Source organism: Cryptomeria japonica, chromosome 3 (genome assembly GCF_030272615.1).
Source record: "Cryptomeria japonica chromosome 3, Sugi_1.0, whole genome shotgun sequence".
Lineage (NCBI taxonomy): Eukaryota > Viridiplantae > Streptophyta > Pinopsida > Cupressales > Cupressaceae > Cryptomeria > Cryptomeria japonica.
The window spans coordinates 14,856,510-14,882,111 of NC_081407.1; the positions used below are offsets into that span (position 1 = coordinate 14,856,510).

The 25,602-nt window shown below is 40.1% G+C and overlaps 1 protein-coding gene across 1 annotated transcript in view; it reads left to right on the plus strand.

The window, feature by feature from the left end:
• The window catches only part of LOC131049115 (uncharacterized), an 82,128-nt gene extending 57,058 nt beyond the window's left edge, over positions 1-25,070 (plus strand). The window contains exon 2 of the transcript XR_009106663.2: positions 24,847-25,070. The gene's annotated coding sequence lies outside the window, so the exon portion shown is untranslated. The remainder of the gene's footprint in view (positions 1-24,846) is intronic.
• Positions 25,071-25,602: the final 532 nt, after the last annotated feature.

A 25,602-nucleotide genomic window follows, 5' to 3' on the forward strand; every position in this document is an offset into this window, starting at 1 on the left:
CGATGAAGTCCATAGACTCTTGAGAGAGCCTCTGGTGTAGGCCACCTTGAAGGGTCCGGGTAATGTGCATCAGGAAGGCATCATTCACCCTTTTGAAATGGAACTTCTCCTCCATATGGAGCTGGGGATAGCAATCATATACCGGAAATTGGTTCTCCTTGTTCCCAACTTCTCCTCTACAAGTGAGACCTTTGTACCTGTAGGTCTTGGCTAAAGAATAGAACAAGTAAGAACTCATGAAGAAAGTCCTATTTGCCTCCAGATTCCTTAGCTGGCTGTCTAAACTGTCGCTGATCATACGGGCCTAGTCTATCATTTTTACTCCATTGATTATTTCATTAATGAAATAATACATCCAGGGTTCGAATGGAGCTCCCTGAGGATTTCCTATTATTCTATTGAGCAAGACAATCATGTCCCCAATGTCCTCCTTGAAGTATGCTCGCACTAGGCTTTTTCTCTGGAGTTTAGAGGCGCCCTTCCTCGGCTTGTCTAGCCAGGAATGATTAACTATGGCATCATATTCTTCCAGGTGATCATGGTACAGACTGTCAGCTTCATCCTTGGTCATATATACTGTGTTGTGGTACTCAGGGATTCTGAAGGCCTCTCTGATGGCCTCATCGTTGACATTCGCCAACACTCTTCCATCAGGTGCAACAATATCCTTACTGATGGGGTTGTAGTGTTTGGCACATTCAACTACTAGTTCATTGCACTGCATGGTGGGGAGGAAGCCGACATTGTGCACGATACCACTCTTCATCATTTTCCGCGCAATGGTGGTAGGCACAAGGTTGTCCAGACCAAACATTCGCTTCTTAAGCTCGCTCAGATTCATGTGTCCGAGGTTGGTGTCGCTGATGTTCTTCCACTTGGAAGTCATCCTTGACTCTGGAGGAGCATCTTTATCTACCTGGAACTTCATGGTGCTTAAGACCTGCAGATGAATGATAAAAACTTTTAGAAAAATTCTGCAGAATTTCGAAAAAAATACCGGGGCCGCGAAATGGCTAAGTGTTGGAAAATTTTCCATTTTTTCACTCTCATACTTAGCCACAAAAGTTGAATTTTCACCTCCAGACCCTCAGCCTTGAAGCTGGTTGAAGTCACCATCAAGTGTTAAAACTTTCGAAAACTTTCATACTTAGCCACAAAAATTGAATTTTCACCTCCAGACCCTCATCCTTGAGGTCGGTTGAAGTTACCATCAAGTGTTAAAATTTTCAAAAACTTTCATACTTAACCAAAAAAATTGAATTTTCACCTCCAGACCCTCAGCCTTGAGGCCGGTTGAAGTTACCATCAAGTGTTAAAATTTTCAAAAACTTTCATACTTAACCAAAAAAAATAATTTTCTTTCTCCAAAATTTTTGAAAAAAATCATGTATTAAATTCCGGAAAATATTCAAAAAATTCACAGTTTTAGTTTTACCTCTGACTTGGATAGGAATAAGGCTAGACTTTTCTCCAAAATATTGAGAAAATTCAGAAAAGATTCCTTTCTCCAGAAATCTGTAAGCCTTCTGCCAAAAAAAAATATTATCCCACTTCCAGCAATATCTAGAATTTCCTCTAGATGATCTTCAAACTGACATACTTTACTAAGCTCTCCTTAGTAATTTTGAACTTCTTGATGTAATAATGAATTTGATAATGAAGTATTTGTAGACAAGTTTTAAGCAAAACCCCTAAAACCATCCAACTCATACTTCTAATTCTAAAAAAACTTTCCATTTTGATTTAAGTTTGAAGATATTCATTAATCCTCCAATATTCCCTTTAAAAAAAAAAACTTTCCATTTTGAATTAATATCTCAATAAATTTTTAATATTCCCTCAATATTCTCAAAAAAAACTTTCCATTTTGGATTTATTTTGAGGATTTTTTTTTTTTTATTTAGATATTTTTTCATTTTGGATTTAATTTGAAATCTCTGTGGATTTTGTTGACTTTGTTTGACCTTCCATGTGTAGGTTGATTTTTCGTATTTTACCTCCCATCTTTTCAAATTTTGGCGAACTTTGCCAACCTCTCCAAGGGATGGCGGACTTTGGCTAGAACTCCTTCATGGCCTCTCTTAACGTGAAAATTTGACTAAGGCATTGGGGTGGACTTTGATGTTGACTCCTCCATGGCCTCCTTTACCTTGGCGGACTTTGGTGTTGACTCCTCCATGGCCTCTTTTAGGTGGGGCGGACTTTGGAGTAGGCACCCTCAAGGTCTCCATCATCCTGGCGGACTTTGGCTATGACACCCATGGACCCTTCTAGCCTATGGTGGACTTTGGAGGTTGCTCCCAACACTTGGCAAGCTTGGGCGGACTTTGTTGTTAGCTCCTTCCTTGAGCGGACTTTGGAGACACCTCCTAGGGCAGACTTTAGGCATCCCTCCTCTTGGGCGGACTTCAACCTTAGCCCCTTCCTGGCTTCTCAAGCTTTGGCGGACTTTGGCTTGGCCTCCTTCATGGCTTCTCAAGCTTTGGCGGACTTTGGCTTGGCCTCTTCATGGCCCCTTCAACCCTTGGCGGACTTTGAAGACACCTCCTAGGGTGGACTTCAAGCTTTGCGCCTTCATGGTCTTCTTCCTCCTTGGGTGGACTTTCACTTTAGCACCCATGTGACCTCTATAGACTTGGGCGGACTTCAACCCTTGCTCCTCCATGGCCTCTTCAGGTGGGGCGGACTTTAGAGTGGGCACCCATGTGACCTCCAAACTCATGGCGGACTTTAGGCAAGGCGCCCACATGGACCCCTAAGGCATGGCGGACTTCATGCATGGCTCCTTCATGGCCTCTTCAGCCTTCGTGATGGGGTTTGAACTTGCAAAAACACTTCAAAACCCTTGTTAGCCAGACTTAGAAGAATTTTCAAAGAAATTTCAAAATTTTACAATTTAATCTAATTTAACCGGATTAACTTGAAATTTGAAATCCATGCTTAGGTGGATCATTTGCAGCAGCAAAAAGCCTAAAATCTAGGGATTCAGCCTTTTTAGGTCAAAAATTGGAATTTTCGGGTTCTGGTCGAAGCAGGTCAGTAGTACAAGTGTAAACCCTAGGTTTGCATCCCAGAAAAAACAAAAAGCCTAAAATCTAGGGATTCAGCTTTTTTAGGTCAAACTTGGAATTTTCAAGTTCCGGTCGAAGCAGGTCAGTGGCGCAAGTGTAAACCCTAGGTTTGCATCCCGGAAAAAGAAAAAAGCCTAAAATCTAGTGATTCAGCTTTTTCTAGGTCAAAACTTGGAATTTTCGAGATCTGGTCGGAGCTGGTCAATGGTGCAAGTGTGAACCCTAAGTTTGCATCCGGAAAAAGCAAAAAGCAGACATCCCTAAAAAATAGGGAAAACTTTCTAAAAATAGCCATACCGGGGATTGGGCTAAAAAGGCCAAAAACGAAACTTCCTAAAAAATAGGAAAAAGCAAAAAAGCAAAGTCCAAATTCATCCAAATCAATTGCGATCTTCGTCCTTTGGCCTCTCTAAGCACTCTGGTGGTGTTCACACTTCAGAATCACATAACTTGCAAAAACTAACTTTCAATCGTCAGGGCCTGAAATGCTCTGAAGTGGACAAGGCTTGGTGAAACTGCAGCAAAAGGTCACAGGATACTAACAAAATCCTAGAAAGCAGGAAAAGAGGGGGTCCCCATTTGCAATGGGGCGATGTGTGAAAAAGGTCACAACAGGTCGTCCCCCAAGTTGGATGTTGTGTACGGACTCGTACGACTAATATGCAACCCTGCCAAGCTGGTCACCTTGTACGGAACCGTACGTGGTCTCGTCTGGCCCATACGATTCTGAGTTTTCTGGCTGTCGAGGTAATACGTACAACACTCCTCTATCACCCTCCGACCGTACTTGGTCGTACAAATTGTTTATTGTGTGTATGGGCTGGCCATACGGATTGTTTGCTGTGTGTACGGGCTTGTACTTTGCCGTGGATGCTGTCCATACGATTATTTCCTCCTTCACTGACCTCCTTCGTACGGACCCGTACGACAATTGCCTGCACTTCAATGTACCTCGTACTAGGCCGTACGACCACCTTTGCTGATAATGTCGTTCAGCCTGCACCGTCTGTGTGATTCCGTACGGCAATCCCTGGGATGATGGTACAGTATCGTACGATTGCCTTTGGCTTTTTGGAATTCACACTTCCTCCTCTCCTTCATTGCTTAGTTGGTTTAGACTAGACGATAGGGCTGATTTATAAAGTGTTTTCTCCTTCAAAATTAGGGTTGCTAAAACATATTTTATTAATTTTTTATAGAATAACTTTGTTTTGCCTTAATCAATTTTCCTTTCTTCAACTTTAATATTTCTCCCCTTTCTTCTAATTTTTCCCTAATTTTAAAACCTTGCCTTTTAATTTTTAATACTTGCCTTGCTTTTTCTGTCTTCAATATTCCTCTTTTGAAATTTTTTTTTAATATTTTTACTTGGCAAGACTTCTTAAAATGTAGCCTTCGTACCTTTAATTTACCGTGGAGCTTGTCAATTTGCTTCTTCTGGTTCTTTTTTCTGTCGCCTCCTTGTACCACCCGTTCTTCCAGAGCTCGTACTGTCTGCTTGTGTTTACGCAACTTGGCTTTTTGCAAACAACGTTTCCCCCTTTTTCCCAGTGTTACTCTATTGCACATTCCTTCCTCCCTTATCTTCTTGGTTGGTCCTTCATCGACATCACTCTCATTATCCAGGTCTTGCATTTTCCTTTTCACCCCAGTGGGATCTTCCTGAGGTCTTACTTTGATCTTCGAGTCATGCAACCATGCACATACGTGCGGTGATCTCCTATAACACTCCTCGGGGCAACATGTGCCGACATATTCCAGGTCCCATACTTTGTCCACCAATAGTGCTGGTCCCACCCCTTTATAACTTCCATCTATGTACTGACCTCCATACTGTTGGTACCATGCCACTTTCTCGCCATCTACCCGCGGTGGGCTCGCGGGGTTAGGGATCACTCGGTAGAGTGTATTGGGGCCTGCTTCCTGCTCGCCAAGTCATGATGCTATCACAAACAAGTCTTTAGCTTTTAGTACCATTTCCAAACACGGTCCTAAGGTTGCATCAGACTCCTCCAAGTCTACCTCCTCCAAGTTGACTGGCTCCTCTTCCTTCTCGGCGAGTTACGCCTTTCGTTTAGCCTCTGCTTCTTCATCAATGTCGTACGCAATAAGCCTTCGTGGAATCCTTCGTATGGAGGTCTCTTCCTCCAGTGCCCCGTGATCCTTATCCATACCCCCAGATCACCGAAGTAGGCATTTGTAAGATGCTTGTGAATTCTAGGTACCGTGATGCCTTCAACTTGTTTGGGCATGAGTCTTTCTTCTATGAATGTGAGTGGCTTAGCCCAATCTTCGTCATGTTTGTAAGGTTCCGCAGTGACCATAGGAGCTTCCTCTACTTCCTTACTTCTTCCAATGGTCCAGTCTCCCTTTGTGGCATATCCCAACATGTTGATTGATAGGATTGGTTTATCACGTTCTCGATACAGTTTCAACTTCGAGCCGTTTACAGGGTCGCATATTGGATTATCATCCAGGGTGGAAAGTTTTACTGCTCCATTCTTCCCCACTTCCCTGATCTTATAGGGCCCCAACCAACGAACTTTGAACTTCCCAGGATGACGTTCGTTGCGGTCGTTATACTTGAGGACCAACTGTCTGGGACAAAAGTTTGTCCGTCGGAGGTGTTTGTCGTGCCAGTACTTCCGTCGACGTTGGGCCACTTTTTTCGCCCATTGTGCCACTTCTGTCGCCCATTGTGCCATCATTCGACCTTCATCTAGCTTGGTGAGGTTCATGAGACAAGCATTCAGACTCTCTTCGTCTCCAAGTCGGTTATCCATAGCAATTCGTAGACTCGACACAGTATATTCTGCTGGTATCACCACCTATGAGCTGTAATAGTGTATGACCCGTGATCACATTGTATGTGGTACGGTATGCCCATAGCAGCGCTGGCAGATGCTCCTCCCAATCTTCCTATTCCACTCCACATGATTAATAAATAATGGACACCAACACTTTATTTGTGGCTTCCGCCTGACCATTCGCTCGGGGGTAGTATGGACTTGAAAGGTTGTAAAAGATTTTGAATTCCACTGTAATCATACAGATCACTTGATTGACAAAATGGAGGACTCCTCGATCACTCTGGATAGGGATCCCAAATCTGGTTACGATCTGTTCATACAAGAACCTCGCCGTAAGGATGGCAGTGTTGTCGGGAAGAGCTCTGGCTTCTGCCCATTTGGTCAAGTATTCCGTGGCAACTACTATATACCGACACCTATGCATGTTACTCACTTTCAAGGGTCGCACAAAGTCCAACCCCCATCTTTCGAACAATTCTTGTGGTTGGGAAGGAAACAGGGGCATACAATCCCACTTGAGGGGTTTTCTTGCACGTTGGCATGTATCACACCCAACAACCCATTCACGGGCATCGGTGTGCAGAGTTGGCCACCACAGTCCTGCTAGTAGTATCTTCCGTGCTGTGGCATTAGGTCCCATGTGACCTCCAGCAAGCGCATTGTGTGCCTCCTTCAGCACCCCAGGAATTTCCTCTTCCATGACACATCGCCGAAGGATTTGGTCAGGTCCCATCTTGTAGAGTAGGCTGTTGATCAATTGGAATGTTTTACTTCTCAGTGCCAACTTATGCCGTTCCCCCGGTGGCATGTCTGGAGGGAATGCCGAGGTAGACAGATACTTGCCAATGCTCTCGTACCAAGGAGGTAGTGTGGTGATTTGGAACAAGTGAGCGTCTGGAAAATCCTCATTTACTCCTTTCGTCGATTCTCCGGATTTGATCCTTGACAGTTGGTCGGCAATGACATGACTCTTTCCGGGTCGTACCACATTGGTAAAGGTGAATTCTTGGAGCAGTTTCAACCATAGACTTACCCGTCCCTGGATTGTTGGCTTATTTACCAAATACATCAAAGCTTGATGGTCCACGTAAAAAGTGAATGGTGTCGCAAGGAGGTAGTGACAAAACTTTTGCACGGAGTACACCATTCCCAGTGCCTCCCTCTTCGTCGTGCTGTAGTTCCTCTTGGCCTTGGAGAGTAGTCGGCTGGCCAAAAAAAATTGGTTGATCCAGTCCCTGTACGCCCACCTGTGCTAGAGTGGCACTGATGGCATAATTGTAGGTGTCGACGTGAACGTGGAACTCCTTGTCCTAGTCGGGTTACGCAAGGATTGGTGCACTTACTAGTCGTGATTTTAACTCCTTGAAGGCTTCTTCCTGCTTCGTTCCCCACTTGAACGATTCTCCTTTCCTTGTCAGCTTGTCTAGTGGATAGGATACTTGCACAAAGCTCTTGATAAACCTCATGTAGTAGCCAACATGCCTGAGAAAGGACTGCAGCCCTGTGACATCCACCAGACTCTCCATGTTCACAATCACCCCTACCTTGTCGGGGTCCGTCTTCAACCCTTCCTTGCACACAATGTGCCCCAATAGCTTACCCTGCGGTACCATGAATCAACACTTCTTGGGGTTGAGGGCTAGCCGGGCCCACCTACATCTCTCCATGCATTCCTTGAGTGTGTTCAAATGGGTTTCCTGCTTGCTGTAGATAGACCAATCATCCAAGAATGCCTTGAAGCTTCCAACCTACATCCCGTCAAAGATGTGCAGTATAATCTGCTAGAAGGTGGCCGAGGCATTACATAGTCCGAATGACATGCGATTGTATGCATATACTCCATCCTTCACTATAAATGTTGTTTTCAGCTTATCTTCTTCGACAATGCTGATCTGGTTATATCCAGAAAATCCATCTAGGAACGAGTAAATCTCGTGGCTCGCTACCTCCTCCAAAATGCTGTCAGTGAATGGAATTGGGAACGGGTCCTTGATAGTCATAGCATTCAAGCATCGGAAGCTCACACATATCTTGATCTGATTTGCTTCCTTCTTTAGAGAGATGACAATTGGCGATACCCAGTCGCTTGTTTCTACCTTAAAGATGATTCCGGCCTCCAACATCTTTTCAATTTCTTCATTCACCTTTGCTGCATAGTTCTTATTCATTTTGTACGACCTCCTCCGTACGGGTTGGGCAACCGGTACGAGAGGTATTCTATGTACGCATAGTTCCGGGGTATCCCTTTCAAGTCCTTGTACGTCCACGCGAATACATCCTTGTATTCCAAGAAAATTTTAAATATTGTCGCTTTCAGCACAGGGTTCCTATCGTCCCCGACCAGGATTACCTTCGGATTGACATGTTTCCCCAAATTCACTTTCTTCACGTTGGACTCCTCATACTTGATGACTTTGTCCCGTTCAAACCGGTGCGTGGGTGGATCATCCACCCGTGCTACACCCTCACGGTACTCCCCATCCTTTGGGGGAAAAGTTGCATCTTCTGTACTTGCACTTGATTCCCTGATCTCGCAGATCTGCAACATGTGGCAATTGGGGTAAAGTACTTCATAGTCTTCCTTCTGCCAATGGAAGAGCCCGACGAGGGAAGTTATTTCATCCTCTGAGCATCCCTCCAGTTCCAAAACCCCTTCGTCATCAGGTTCCATCCTTTTCCTGCCATTCTGTGAGCCCCATTGTGAGTTATGCGAGTCATTTCAGTTTGAATTGGACGACACCAATTCCTCACTTACGGCTTGATTCCTTAGGTCGATCGATCACGTACTTCTGGTTTTCACTCTCGATGGAGAGTGTTTTTCTTCCAGTTATGGTTCGCCTTTGTCATAATCGGTCAATCCCTCCCTAGAAGGGCATCATATCCCTTTTTCTCCAACGGTATGACCACGAAGTCAAGGAATAAGTGTTGGGTATCGACAACAACTTTTTGTGCTATCAGTGTCCCCAAGGGCTTGATTCCATTTTGGTCGGCATCGACCAGATGGAATGTTGGTGGCCAAAGAGTTGGCTCGCCCAGACCCCTCCATGTCTCCTCTGGTAACACGTTCACTCCCGACCACGACCACGATTGACATCCGACCAATGCTTACGGTGAGTAGCATGGGGTCCGTAGCAGAAGTACCAGGTAATTCTGTTGCCACCATGGGGTTTGTGCCAGATGGTTTTGTTGCCATCTGACGGTTTTCCCGGTTGGCATTGTTGTCACCGACTATGTTTGTTAGAGCCATCTTCAACTGTGGCATTGTCTGCAGAAGGTCAGACACCCGTACGGGTACAGTGGTTTGCAACATTTGTTTGATGATAGTTTTCTCGGACTCTGACCGGAGTGGGGTACTGGTAGTATTGTGTGAGGCCCTTTGTTCTTTCGCCATCGCCCGTTCCACATTAGCCTTAGCTTCTGGGAGTCTCTCCTTCTCCGTACGGTGATCGGGGTACACCGCCTTCTTACTCTGCAATCTCGTGATTGCCAGTACCTCTTCGTCTGGCTTCTTCACGTCCAACATATTTACTCCCTTTTGTTTCGGGCAGTTAGTGCCCTCAAGGTTTCCAAGACCACACCATTTGCACAACAAATCTCCACCATTGTTCTCGCTTTGACATTCCTGAGCAAAGTGGCCCCACTCATTACATTTCCGACATCGGATCATGGGCCGCCCCTTTGCATCATATTGAATTTTGCTCATTGGCATGTTATTATTGGAACGGTTGTTCTCGCGCCGATTATTGCGTTATCCTCCTAGTGAAGCCTCCGAGTTTGCTGATTGTTTAGGTGGTGTGGCTGGTGGAGTAGGTTGCTCGCCTTGAGTGTAGAGCACTTGTGTGCTTCGTGTTTTTAAATTGTACGGGCATTCCTTAGTGGAATGGCCTAGTACCTGACAGATGTCACAAAAAGCTTTCGTTGAACATGTTCCCTTCGTATGCCCTTTTGCCTTGCAGCACCAAAGTTCTTTTCCATCTTCACCACTCTCCTTATTAGCCTTCAACTCACTCCATCATTCGCAACATGTCCTTCCGGAGAGCTTGTACGGTTTTGGACTCGCCATTGCTACTTCCGTCTATACTATCATCATCACTTTCCCTTCGTTTCCCCTTTGATGTTTTAGTCTCGCTTTCAATATCCGTCGCTCGGTTATAAGCTTCATCATATGATGGCGGAGGGACCACCTTTATCTTCCGCTTGAGGGACGGTACCAGCCCCTCGACAAACCATCTTTTCTTCAGGCCATTCTTTCGATTGGTTCTCTATTTTGTTCAATAGTTCCTTCAACCTTCGGTTATAAGCTCATACACTTTCACTTTTTCCTTGTTTGGTATTGTAAATCTCAGCCACAATTTCAATCATGTAGGAGTTTGTCCTCCTAGAAGGCCCTCTTCAAATTATTCCATGATGTTTTATGCTGGGCATCAAGGTCCGTATACCAGTCAATTGTAATCCCCTGGAGGGTGGCCGGGAACGCCTTCAACCAGTAATCCTGGTCGTCTTGGCCGTTTGCCTCCCAGATGGTTATGCATGTCTTGTAGTGTTGTATGGGGTCCTTTGACCTATCTCCCATGAACCTTGGAAGCTTTTGTTTTTCTGGGGTACTCTGGTTGTATGCCATTGCCTTCGCCTGGAGGGTTTTATGTGCCGCCTGGAAGGTATTATATGATGTGTGAGAGGTACCGTACTCGTTTGATCGGATCGAACTGGCCCTCCTATTTTTGATTGTTCCACAAGAGACAAATTTCCAATTTGGTACAGGTTATTCTCAAAAAGTTTGGTGACCTCACCCTGCAGGTCCCATACAACCTTTTCGTCATGGTCGGATTGCTCCGATGGACCGAGTTCCGAATTTTTCACTCGACGTTGAGTGAGATGCTTGGTCGGTGAGATCCTCCGCTACGTCCGACAGTGGCAGGTTCCTAGCAACCCCTACCAACTTGTTCCACGTACACGGTTTTTGTCTCTCTCGACTACGGCTCCGATTGACACTCCGACTCTTGTTTCACCTTTTGTCGAGTGAGATGCTTGGTCGGTGAGATCCTTCGCTATGTCCGGCAGTGGCAGGTTCCTAGCAACCTCTACCAACTTGTTCCACGTACATGGTTTTTGTCTCTCTCGACTACGGCTCCAACTGACACTTCGACTCTTGTTTCACCTTTTCGGATTCTCCGGGCCTTCAACAATCTCTCGCAGCCGACGTCTCTGTTCATTTTGTTCTCTGATATGTAGGGATCTCCGTACTGACCCCTCACCTACCTCTCCGTTGGTACCAGTACGCCATCGATCTTTGTTGGGTCGTAGGGGCATTAATTGCGGGGGGGGGGGGGTACGACGTCTTCTTGTATCCCTCTCTTCCTCTTCCCTACTGATCCGTTCTTCGTACCGCCGTAGGATTTGCTGCCGACGACGTTCACGGTTGGTTTCTTCCTGGCGGCCTTGGAGTTCAATTAAGTTTCGTGCCAACAACCTTAGAAGGCTCCCGAGCAGATCAAAGACAGGTGTGTTGACCGTGAGATCACCACGTACCATGCCTTTAGGAATGGCTCTCTCCCGAGCCTCCCTCTGCACGTATTGCATGACAGAAACCTTCCACAGGTCTACCAAGTCCTCTGTCAATTGATTCTCCCGAGCTTCCGCCTCAGACACTTCTTCATGTGTATCACTATCAATAATGATCAACTACTGATCGAATGGTCGGCCCATTAGTGCCTACCGCCTGCCGCCATATTGATCTCTGGAATTCGAAATGGCAACGGCGCCAAAATGTTTACTCCCTACGATGAGTTGTTCAAGTTCACGGAATAAACAGTAAATGCACATGGAACATATAACCAACAACTACAACTTTATTCAGAACATTAATTAAAGTAACAGTCACAACAATATGGCAGAAAGATGTTTCCTTTTATTGCATTCCAAAAGCTAGTACATCAACAATAACATTGCCATGGTTCCCTTACATTGCACTATATAAGACACCCAGTGGTTGGCGGAGATGCCAACCGTCACAACTGCCAACTAACCCCTACGGGAACTAATGGCTGTCTTATTGCACAAAAACACAACCTAGAAAAACTATAAGTATTAGCCTAATTGCCGCCTAACATGCTGCTGAATGATATTTTGTTGCTAATCTTAATTCACCTTCTGATAGGATTGTAATGTCCCCTTTTCCAATGCTCTAGTTTTGGCCCTAAAATCACAAATTCCATTCAAATAAGAAATGTAAGATGGTTAGAGTCTAGAGGTATAACTTTACCAATTAGATCCTGATTGAGACCCCTCAATCATGTTAGATATAAGATCGATATTTCCTACCGGGGTTAGGAACATTATCTTAATCATCATTGTAGTTTATATAATGTGCATGTGGATTCCCGTAAGGCCTTTCCTAACAACTCATCCACATTATGAATCACCATGGGAGATCATACAAGGTCCCTTGAGCCATTCAATCAAGCCCAGGAGCATAGAATGACACCTGTCATTTGGCCTCCCAGCCCCAGCCCCACTTAGGGTGTCTCTACCTGAATGGCTTCCTAGCTACTTGCATTCCTCATATGCACATTCTCGCCTCCATAATGGGAAGTCAGATTGGATGAAAGCTTTAAAAGAACCTTAATTAAAAAGTTGCATGGACACGGATACGGTATCCGATACCGATACGGTATCGGATACGGATACGGCTATTTTTTAAGACCCCCAGTATGGATACGGCTGGACACGTCATTCATAAAAAAACACATACACATATTTAACACAATTTTCTAAGTTATTCGAGGAGATTTTCATTACTTCAAAAGCAATATAGACACATAATTGCTACATAAATAATGATAAGTAGATTTAACATTTTACAATATGCAAAAATAGAAGAGTTGCATTGGAAGATAACCTAAAAAATGGGTCACTGAAATAGAAAAACATTTCATTTGTCTTTCTCATTTGGTGTAGGTTTTGTTAATACCATTTTTTTTTTAAAATGCATTAATTGAAGTTTTTAAAAATTAAATTTAGGAAGATTTACGTCAATTTTGTTTAAAAATCAAATCACATTAGTATTTAGCATGGTTGGAAATCAAGTATTTTTGGGCATGCGTGGGTACAATATTCGACGTGTATCTGGGTTGTATCGGATACGTATCTGTTTCAGAAACGGTAACGGATACGGGGAACGTGTTCCCGGGGAGGGGCAAAGGAGTTTCCGGCAACTCTGCTTTATTATAATTAATTTTTTTTACACACACACATAGTAATGATAGAAATATGTAATTATGTATATGAACAATAATATGTTAATTACATCCATTTCTATATGGATGACAAAATAGCTAATCAGTAAGATCATGGTCCATGCATTATGCATCAGATCCAAACACTCATATAATGCACAGGGACTGTACGCTGGTTATTGCTCATTTATTCAGATTCCTACTTGATCCATTTCTCTTCCTTTAGATCTGCCTACACTTCTTGCAACATGATTTGCTATAATAAATCTTGCTCAAGATCTGCCTTAATTCTGTATGATGTTTCCTTCACGATGCCCTGTCCTTATCTACGTTACTCGGGGATGCGTCCCCTGTATTTTTTTCAGGCGTCCCTGTCCCGGGGACAGGGGACTCCTAGGGGATGTCCCCATAATTTCTGCTTATAGACAGTTTGATTTTGACTTTCAATTTGATACAAATTTGCCATAAGAACTCTGCTAGTTCTTATATGTTAAGGTTCTATAATGTATATGTGCATGTTTTATCCATGTTTTCATATGAATATTTTAAATTTCCCTATATATTTTAATTTTCCCTATTTTTATATAGCCGTCCCTTTTGCCGTCCCCAAAATTGGCAAAAAAAATCAGCGTCCCGGAAACACGTACCCCTGTCCCCTGCCATCCCCATCCCGGAAACTTGGGGTAACATAGGTCCTTATTCATGCTGATGCCCCAAGTCTGCTTATAAGTTAGTATTGTTCTGCTTGCAGAACTTTATGACCTCTGCTTTTATCCTCCTAGGATATTCCCTTTTTCTTCCCCTGTTCTCTTTATTCTTCTTGCATTGTCCTTTTATATTACTGAGTATGCCTCTTTACAAAAGAGGTGACACTTCAAGAAGGTTAGGCCTAAATTAAACATAAGTAATTTATTCTTTAACCCTCTCAAAAGAGGTGCTGCCGAAGGAAGGGTCGGCCCATGCTTTGTTTGATTTAATTACCTCAAAGTCGGCCTCAGTTTATCTCCTCTAATTATGTCTGCTGCCCTCTATTTGTAATAATGAGGGGTCGGCCTTATGAGCTTATAAGTGGATTGGCCATTTATCATATATAACTGTATTTTATTATTCATGATTTGGTCAGCCAGGAATGTGTATTATAAACAAGGGCTTCAAAATATGGAAGGTGGGCAACATTTTACTTATTTTTTCATCAAACTCAAGGAGGTTGGTTAGATATGAGAAAATTGTGATGTCTTATAAATAAGACAATTTTTTAATCAGTAATCTTCTTGATGATCGCTGATCTCAAACAAATTTAGTCACTAATTTTCATTTAACATGATCACTGCTTTGATTGTTGACACTCAACATAATGTAATCTGCTCCTATTAATATATATTTGCTGCTCCTCGATATGAGTCTTCTTAATAAACTTGCAGCTTATTCTGTGTCTTAAATTGTTGCCTTACAATGATGCCTTATAAAGTTGCTCTTTATTGCTTTTCAACACATGACTTCTCACTTCTCAGACATTGCATCTACAGTATCAAACCATTAATAACCATTAAATGATTGTCTATTTGTCGGCCTTACTCCATGTCTGTTAGTTGGCCATATCACACCATTATCGGTCACTTAAACAAATCTGTCCTATCAAAGTTTAAATCTTCAAATTAAACTTTAAAATCCATCACCTTAGAAATGTCTTACATAAATGAGCGTTCTTATACTCTTAAGATGATCTTTCAAACAATTGATCCAATTTGTCTTAATTGTGCCACTGAATGACCATTCACTTTTTGCATTCCATATATCTTTGACATCAATGATGATTTTCAAACGTCTACCCTTGACATTAATGATAGCAAACTGTATTTTTGTATCTTTGATATCAATGCCAATATTTCTAATACACGACTAATCTAACACAAGACTGTCACACCCTTGTCCATTCAGTTTTAAGTCACACAAACGGACAAGATTATGAAACAAAAAGACAGTTCCCAAAACCCTCGACATAGAAAACATTTAAATGAATTAACCCTAGAATGCTATTGGTAAAATCAATTATATTGTTGGAATTGTTAATTTTGGGCAAAACAGGTCTATCCCAATTTGGAGACATTACTTCTTGTTTCACCTTCAAGGCCATGGGTGTCATCAAGGAGTTAAAATAGGGGTTCATCAATTGATTGGGGAGGGTTAAAGACCAATTGACGAGAGTGGATAATCTCTCCTATACTTCTAGCTAAGCTTAAATTTGGAAGGGTATTCCCAAAGGTATTCTTTTTAATATTTTAAGCCAATAAAAATGTAACATGAATGTCCCAATCAACAGCTATAGCCAAATGTACAGTTTACCCTTATATTTTGTCTCTAGGTTAGGGTTAATTAGCTGCATGAGACCTCTAATATAGCTTATTACAACACAATACACATGCACCCATAAATATCAACATTATTATAATCTACATGGATGCTTTCATTTTACATTACATACATAGTGACATTGTGTAGATATGTATGACATGATTAGATGAACATGATGTATAAATCCTAACCTACTTCTATGGTTAACCAAGATGGAGGTTGTTTTAGTGAGAAGTTGTTTGGTCCTTGATCAATATGGACTGGTGCCTACTCCATTGGACATCAGAGTCATGAACAACAAAGAGGGAGGAGAGAGGGAGGAGATACATTCAATAAATGTCAACAGATTTAGATTGCTTTTACCTATAGTCAAAGATTACATTTCATGCAGTAGACATACTTATAATCCATAACTAGAACTACAATGACTCACATGGAACAAAGGAACGATCATTACAAAATCTTTGTGATATATTAGATGCTGCCAAACATATGTCAAACCCTTGTTACATTCCTACCAGCGAATGTGGCAAGCGGAAACACATTACTATGATTATATAATATACCCTTAAATCGCTACAAACAACCATGAAGACATAACATTACATGCACATGTGCTTTACAAGCCTTCCCTATATATTTTATAGAATGAACCCCTACTTTTGCAGTTTAGATTTGCTACATTTGATACTATAGAATATGTTTAGAGCACAACAGATTAGAAAATTGGCTTAGTGACCAACTGTTTGAAAATAAAATGAACCAATATTTATAGCAATGAGAAAACTATTCTTTGGCCGCTCATAAAAATCAGTTACAGATTTAGACATTCAAAAATATCTATTGCATTGATGCCAACCTGCGCGAGGGAACATCATCCGTTGTTTGAAAAATGCATTTGGAAGGATGCCCAAGAGATTGAATTGTGTTTTTTGGGAGGAAAACAACTTTGGAACATTGCAAAGGATGAATTGCGACCTTGATGACAATCTAGAAATTATTGGGGTAGGTGAGAATGAATCTCGAGGGTTTTTTGAGTCAAAATTGGTCATTTGGCAAGAGTTTCGAAGTTTTGGGGGTTGGGGGTTGGCGATGACTCATAACTCTTTACCACTTATTTGGGGTCAAGGATCAGGTGTATCGCATGCCAGGTATCAAATAGGAGCGTCCTTGAACACACAATCTCAAAGGGATAAAATATTGAAAAAGGTATTAGGGATCAAGGCTTGTGGGTACCTCATGTAGGCACCCAGTGAACCAAAAGGCCAATACATTGACAAGGACAAGAGAAAATAACAGGGTATGGGGTAGAAAAGGAATTGTGGATTGGGGCATTAGAGGAATCAAAGATCGTTTGAAAGGCGTATTGTGTATTGGGGTAAGGGTAAGCCTGAAACTTTGATGCCAAGGGGAAGCGGAATAAGTTAGGGTTTCAAAGATTGAGGGATGAAGGAAATGGTACTCGGGGAAGGAAACATACAAAATTTGCCACAAGAAGGAATTTAAGGCAAAAGGTTGGGGTTTTGTGGGTCAATAGTGATAGGGAAATGCTACACGATGAAAGGAAACTCTGACAACTCAAAACAGATGGAAACTTGAACACAAGCAATCAATGCTTATACATTTTCTTGCATTCTTACAACTTCCAACATGAGGGGAACCATTGGGAATTTCTCCAATTGGTAATTAATGATGAACAAAATAGAGGAAGGGCAACAAAGGGGAAGGGACTTCAATAAAATTTGACACTATGAAATTGAGTCCTAATAGAGACCATAGAACTAATGCTTTTAAAATTTCATTACAAGCACAAAAATTGTATATGGCTTGCTACCTTCCTAGAAACTGTAGGGTAGCCAATTGCCATTGTGTAATAATTTGGATATGATCATCTATAACAAAATACAAGGTTTCCTAGAGAACCTGCATTCTATTCACAGGCTTTTCCTTGCTTTTATGGGAATAGTGCTTCTCATGGGCTGCTTGTTTAGATATCCAGATAACTTGCATGTTACTCCTAGGGTTTCCTTTGCCTTGATTGGAATAGGTATTCTCACGAGCTTGGATGATTTTATGTATGTTGTGGGCCTTCGTTATCTACCTCTCTCCAATTCAGTTTCATTGATTGCCACTTAGCTTAGCATCAATGCAATATGTGCTTTTTGGTAGTTGCGTCAGAAGTTCACTCCTTAGAATAGGTTTGTAATTTTGCTCGATTTGAGTACAATTGTGCTTTCTTTCAATGCCAAGATTGGCAGGCCTAATAAGTCACAAATGAAAACTATGTGTTACGGTTTGTTATGACACTGGGTGGAGCTGCCCTCAAATAGTTAAAACCATGTGTCAAATAATTTATTTTCTGGGTATGAAGGTGCAGTTCATTATGCCCTTTTGTGTAGTGCTTTTCATAGAACAAATATGATGGTGAATAATGATTTCAAGGTTATATCTGTTGAATATTTTGTCATTGATGTCAAAGGTTGATGATCGAGGTCATATAAATTTTGGAGGATTACTCAAAGTAACAAGGAAGTATGGCACAAAAGGAATGTAATGCTTATCAAGCTGTTGATTATTCATCGGTTTTTCATCAACTACTTGGCTACTTGCTTTAGCTGGTTGCTTACTTTCTTGAGCTGCTTGGTTACCTATTTGAGCTACTTGGTTGCGTGCTTGAGCTGCTTGGTTGTCTGCTCGAGCTACTTGGTTGTGTGCTTGAGTTGCTTGGTCGTTTGCTTGGGTTGCTTGTTTGTCCACTTCACTTGCTTGCTTGTCTACTTCTTTGTGCCAAGTCAGATTATCTGCCATGTCACTGTTTGAAGGTTGATTCTTCAAGACAAGCTAACATGAAAAGAGGCACGATTACCTTATTTATGGGCTGTGATAGTCTTTGGCAAATGGCGCTAATATGTTTTCATCCCATATATTCTCAACGTTTTCTAGACAACGTTAGAAATTAAAGCTTGGAGGTTTTGGTTGAAACATAATTTCTTAATTTATTCACCATTTTTAAGTGCGGTAGCTTTAGTTTTGTTTGTAATGTTTTTTTATTGCATTTCGGTTCAAAGTTTTTTAACGACATTTCTGGCTCGATAGTACTTGTAGAAAAAGACAAATATTATTAGTGAGAGATAATAGTATTGGCTTATCGGGATTATTTCATATATATCGAGGGCGATTTACTTATGACTGTGGTTATATATAGCACACTGGGTTGCTGTGGATTTTGAATCTGTGTTGGCAATTGTTGAGCGAACAATATTCTAGAGTATCAATGCATGTTGTGTGTATTGTTTTGAGTATTGAAATATTGTTGGGTATAGCGTTAGAGGTTGTAGAAAAATATTGGCCATTAAGTATCTCTTTCAGCTGTGAGGTTTTCGGAACATAGTTCTTTTTATGGTGAGAGCTGAAGCTTGTTGTCTGCATCTGTGCATTTCTATATCACTATCTTTCCATTAGACAAAGTTATTTTTTTGAGGCTTGTTTACATTTTCAAAAGATGCCGAGTCAAGTATGTTATGGAGTTGAATATGCATGAGGTGGTGGAATCAAGCATGTAAGTTGTGCGCGGGTTTTGAGAACTCTATTCATGGGCATTTAGATACTTTCAGAGCTTCACGTGGGTTGATACGTTTATTGTTGTTGAATCTTGACTTTGGGGTCGAATTCCTTCTATTATTGAAGAATAATGTGCTGTGGCTGTATATTTCTAATTAATGGGTATCGAGTAATTCTTGCATGGTATTTGGAGTGCTGAGTATGTTCTGAAAAGTGTTATTGGTGCTCAAATTGAAGTTGGTGCTTCAGCTGAACGGAGTTGGTGTTTCAAGGAGAATTGGCGCTCTCTGTGAGTTGGTGCTCACTTATCTAATTTGGGTTGGTGCCCATTCGTTAAATGAAAGCTACTGATCTGCCACAATTTTTTATCCGAAAGGGTTTTCCACGTGAAATTTGGTGTGTTTCGTTATTTAATGCACCTTAATCACCATTAACATTTTCTCCAATTAAAAATTCTTTCAAATACCCGTACTTGCCATCATGTGTCGAGTATCCCTTCCCTTGTTTAGTGCTTAGACATGTTTGAGCATGCATGGATCACCATCTCCTTCCACGTGATCCATTGATCATTCATCTCGTTGGTTGCTCACATGTGTGAGATTAGAAAGGAAGCAAAGCATGGAATAATGCTTCAAAATGCTAAATCTAGCATGAGAGTGAATGCAAACATTTCTTACAAACTTTTTAATTGTTGTAGATTAGATAAATGCATACAAATTTGGATTTAAAACAAATAAACTCATAACACCAGATTTACGTAAGAAAACCCATTCGAAAAAATTCCACATTCCAAAAGCCAAACTCAATTGTATTATCAACAACCAAAAGTTACTATAAAATGCTCAGAGTCAATGTTCTTTAGGAGTAGCTACAACAATAGAGAATTCTAGGGAAATTTTGACAACATAACGACATCTTAAAAAATAATCAACCTCTCATGAAATTAAGTAAGGTATCAACACAAACACACACACACACACACACACACACACACATTAAACTATCTTCAACGCTTAAGAGGTTGTCATAATCATCTTGTTAATTCCATGACATGTTGCACATAACAACTTCCAAAGCAACAACACTTATCTCATCCATAACGCCCATCTTGCCAAATACAATGAAAACTTTACAACATAGATATTACCATGACCAAGAATAGACAACTTCCTTACCTGACACCACTTGTAAAAAGTGAACTCCACCATAAATACTAGTTGCCAAAAAATAACTCTCCATGAATTTTTCATCGAACTAGTAACCGTCATAATCACAATGGAAATTTGTCATAGTCCCTACATAGAAACCTAGGACACTAGTTCTCTAAATTTTAGGACTTCCAAAGTTAGTGCAAATTAAAATAAATAAAATAACCAACATGTTAGTTATCTAAGGTTGAGACACCTTAATCCTAACATTCTCCCACTTGTTGGAGAGTTGGCAAGACTCAAAACTCTATCATTTGCTCAAGGTCCTAAGGCTCATAGAATTGACACACTATCTAAACTTCTTAGTGCTCATTGACTTTGTCAGTGTGTTTGCAACATTCGCCCAAATATAATTTTTTTTCGTCTTCACCTTTCCATCTTTCACCATATCACGAACAAAGTGAAACTGTACAACAATGTGCTTTGTTCTAGCATGGAAAGTAGGATTCTCTCCTAAATAAATAACACTCTAGCTACTATAACAAATAGTGATCTGACCTGAATAAAAAACAATATCAAAACACAATATCTTATGCCAAATGGTTTCCTTACAAGCAAGAATAGTTGCCATGTACTCTGCTTTTGTAGTGGACATTGAAACGATAACTTGTCTATTACTCAGCCAACTCATAGCAACACCAAACATCGTGAAAACATATCCTCAAGTGGATCTTCTACTGTCTATGTCAGTTGCCCAATTTGAATCTACATATCCACGAATGCGTCTAGTAGGATAGCCATAAAAAGACAAGGAATACTCAAATGTACCCCTCAAATACTTGAACACTCCTAATTGCATTCCAATGCACCCTACTGGCATTAGCAATCAACCAATTAAGGACTCATATTTCTTGGGCAATGTCTAGCCTAACATAGACCATAGTGTACATCAACTTGCCAACAACACTTGCATAAGGTACTTTAGACATGCCCTCTATCTCAGTAGGAGATTTTGGACAATCCTCCATAGAAAACTTTGTCCCCTATAACACTAGAACAACTAACTACCTGCAAGTTGTCATGCTGAATCTCTCCTGCACAGAGTTAACATACTTACTTTGGCTCATCCAAAACTTTCTGCTAGCTCTATCTCTAATGATCTCAATCCCAAGAATATATCTCGTTGCACCTAGATATTGCATTTCAAACTGTGTCGATCGTTGAGACTTCAATCTGAAATCATTCTTTTACCATTCCAAATAAACAACATATCATCCACATGCATGTCTATGATAAGAATGTGACTATTTTCAGATTTATAATACACAATGATCATATTTAGATCTCAGAAATCCCACAGATAACACAGGTGTAAAATTTTTGATATTACAGTCGAGGAGATTGTTTCAAACCATACAAATATTTCTTCAATTTATAAACAAGGTTCTCTTTACCTTTTCCAACGAAATGCTTTGGCTGAGACATTTAAATTTCTTGCAAATCATCGTGAAGGAACACTGTCTTCACATCCGTTTGCTTGATTTCCAAGTCATATGCTATTGTAAGTGATAACAAGAATTGAATGGATTTCAACTTAGCTACAAGAGATAGTATTCCACCATAATCAATTCCCTTCACTTGAGAATACACTTTTGTGACCAACTGTGCTTTATGCTTCTCAACACTACCATATGGACCTAGTTTCTTCTTGAACACCCATTTACATCCAACAAGTTTCCGTCCTTCAGACAAAGGTAAGAGATCCCATGTAGCATTCTTCTTTAATGTAACCATCTCTTCATTCATGACTTTTATATAAGAATCTGCATCATGCATATCCATAGCCTCTCAAATAGTCCTAGGCTCATCAATGTTAGCAAGCAAAACAAATATGATACTTGAATCCAACAAAGAATATCCAAACCTCTTTGGTGAATAACCATATCTTTCAGGTTGTCGTTTATCATGAGTGGACCTCCTCAATTGAGGTTTGTGTTCTTGTTCTTCTTTAGAACTTTTAGAATTGCTTGAGCTCTCCTCATCAGTAGGTCTAAAAGGTGTGCACAATTCATCTTTCATTAAAGTAGGTGGTACTTGAACTACCTCATTTTTTTTGTTTCTCTTCCTTCACTGGTTGTCTACCGTAGAGCTCCTTCTCTACAACTGAATTCAAAGCTTGTAACCATTCACATTGACACCATAGACGATGAAGATACACTTAAATGCATTGTTATTCAATTTTGATCTTTTCTCACTTGACCCATGTGCATATGACTCACAACTAGAGACACTGAGATGTCTCAACGAGGGCTTCTTACTAGATCAGGCTTTCATGGGTGTCTATTCAACTAATGCCGTAGTAGATCTTGTAGTGCCTACAACATTAGCCCAAATTTTTTGTTTCAAACCCAACACCACTCAACATACTTCTAGCCCTCTCCATCATCGTTTTGTTCATTCTCTCCACAACTCCATTTTGCTGTGGGGTGTATGGGGTTGTCTTGTATCTCTCAATCCCATGGTCTTTATATAATGTGTCAAATTTTGTTGAACAAAACTCACCGCCATTGTCAGTTCTCAAACACTTAATTTTTCTATCAGTTTGGCTTTCAACCAAGGATTTGAATTCTTTAAATCAACTAAAAACTTCAAATTCACTTATGAGGAAATATACAAATGTCGTACCAGTCATCTATGAAAGAGACAAAATACATAGATCTAGATATCGAAGGAGCATTAATAGGACCAAACACATCTAAATGAATATAATCTAAAACTAGAGAAGATTTATGAGAACTGAAATAAAAAGAAACACAATGTTCAGAAAAGTCGAATTGAAGATTGTAGTCATCAAGGCCTTGAACAAGGCACTTATATTTTAAACCTCTTAAGAACCTTCTCACCAATGTGACCAAGTCTTTGATGCCATAACATTTTCTTCTCAATTGGGAACTTCATCTCCAAAGCATTTGCACCTTTGGGTACCTAGAAAGCATGACCAACAAATGTAGAAACATCTTTTCTACTTGATCTAATGGCGAGGATGAAGAATCCAAGCCCTTTTCTTAATCTTCACAAAAACACTATTGCACTCAACCGTGCATGCATCTAACTTATACAAGATGCTAATCTGAACACCCTTAGCAAGCACCATAGAGCCTCTTGTCATCTCACATCCACCACTCAGCATCACTCAACTTGCTAATTGAAATTAGGTTTTGTATCAAACTAGGGGTGTAGACACCTGAAAATGTCTCATTTATCATGTATTAATTATTTGTCCTAATTAATTAAGTAATGCTTTAATTGTTTAATTAAGCTAATTATTCTTCTGAACTAATTTAATCATCACCTTCAACACTAATTATTCTATGTCTATCCTTTAATCAACTCATCAATTATTCTGTCTCAAATATTAATTATTTAATTAATTACGATTAATTCCCCTAATTAAATAATCTTTATTATTTAATTAATTCTATATCTAAAGATTAAATAATTTCATTTAAATTATTTAATTAATGAATTAATTTCTCCAATTCCCCAAATTCAAATTTCAACTAATTACATTTTCTCAAATTAACATTTCACCAAATCTGAATTTCAATAAATTTCATGTGCATTTCAACATTTGAAAATCAAAATTCAAATTCAAATTGAAATGAAAATGAATTTCAATTCAATCTACTACAACACATATTGAAAATCATGACTGGTTGATCAAATCAGCTAACTCTTCAATCTCCCCTTTCACTCCAAATCACTTTTTTTCGAGTAATCAATCTAATCAGTCTTTCAATCAATCAATTCAGTCTTCTATTCAATCAACTTAGTCAACTAGCTAATCAATTGAGTCATCTAGCTAATCAGTCTAGCTGACTACTCAATCAAATGAGTTAACAAATCAATCTATCCTGTTAACAGATCAATTAATTCACTTAGCCGATCAATCAAAATTAGTGAACTATCAATCAACACTTTAGTTCAATTTCTCACCTCATCTCACCTGAAAATCTATAAAAGCAAGATCATTTTCTCAATTCAATCTACAATCACAGAATTATAATCTTCAAAGCAATTGGTCTATCTTATGTAGGGATTTCAGTGCAACACCTGAGAGCCATCCTACATCTACAGTTCGGAGAAGAGCAATGGAAGCCTTGTTACATCAATTGAGGGAGTTTAATTAAATTTCATTCATTATTCGATTGATTTAGCATTATTTCATTATCATTTAGGAGTTAATTGTAATTGGATTTAGAGTTGTGATTCACTTTTTTACATCTGATTATCTTGATGATTAATTTACCCCTAAGAAACAATGGTGAACCCGACGTGAACTAACATTCTGATGTCATTTTCTCGTGATTTGCAGATGTACGAAACTAGAAAAATATGCTACGCATTTGTATGCAGATAAATTCACATTTGTTCTATCTAATGCACAATTGTTGACACAAATTCGCATTTGTAGTTAGATTGATTTGCATTTGTTTTAACTAATTCACATTTGTAGGGAAAGTTCAAAATTTCAATTTTGATTGTCGCTTTTTCGTTTCGTTCATTTGCGCTGATAACCCATAAATTTCTTTCAATTATGGAAAGCTTCATTTTTAAGCATAAAATGTCTCTAACCCCATTGCACGAAGAGTATCCTTGAAATTTTCAGGTGTCAGGAAGAGAAAAGAAGACAAAAGACATAAGAAAACTCATCAAAGGCCGATAAGAGGAGATAAGAGACTCCAAGATCTCGAAGAATTGGCTACCCTATCTCGATACTATCATATTGTGCAGAAGTACTTGCAGAGATTTGACATATTTGATGACATTGAGATCATGGGCAACATAATAATGGATCAAACTTATGCCTCTTAAAAAATTCTGTTTATAAAATTCGTATTTGTGCAGACATCAGTCCGCATTTGTGCAGACATCAATCCGCATTTGTGCAGACAAAAGTTCACATTTATCTACATTGTTGGGCTCTTGTGGTGTTGTATTTCTCAACTCTCACATGGTATTAAAGCTTCATATTTGCAGCTACCTGTTCTTGTTTTGAGTATTTTGCATTGGAAGTAGATCTGAGTTTTTTCAAAAGTTTTTTGTGCACCTAAGGATAGGCCCTTTTTTTAAAATTTATTTATTTATTTATTTCTTTAAATTTTTCTGAGCACTTTGGGCCTAAACAAACCTCACCATTGTGCTCAGAAGGCCTAAAAACCCCTTTGGTCATATAAAACTAGATCATTTTTGATATCTGAGCCTCTAGGGGTATTTTTTGTTCTGTACTAGGCCGTACGACCCTGACATGCAGTTTGAGATTTTTCTTTTTTGCTTTTTTACGGCGTGCAGGCCGAAATTTGATTTTTCGAAAAAAATCAAAAACAAAAATATCAAAAACAAAAAAATCAAAAAATCAATCTTC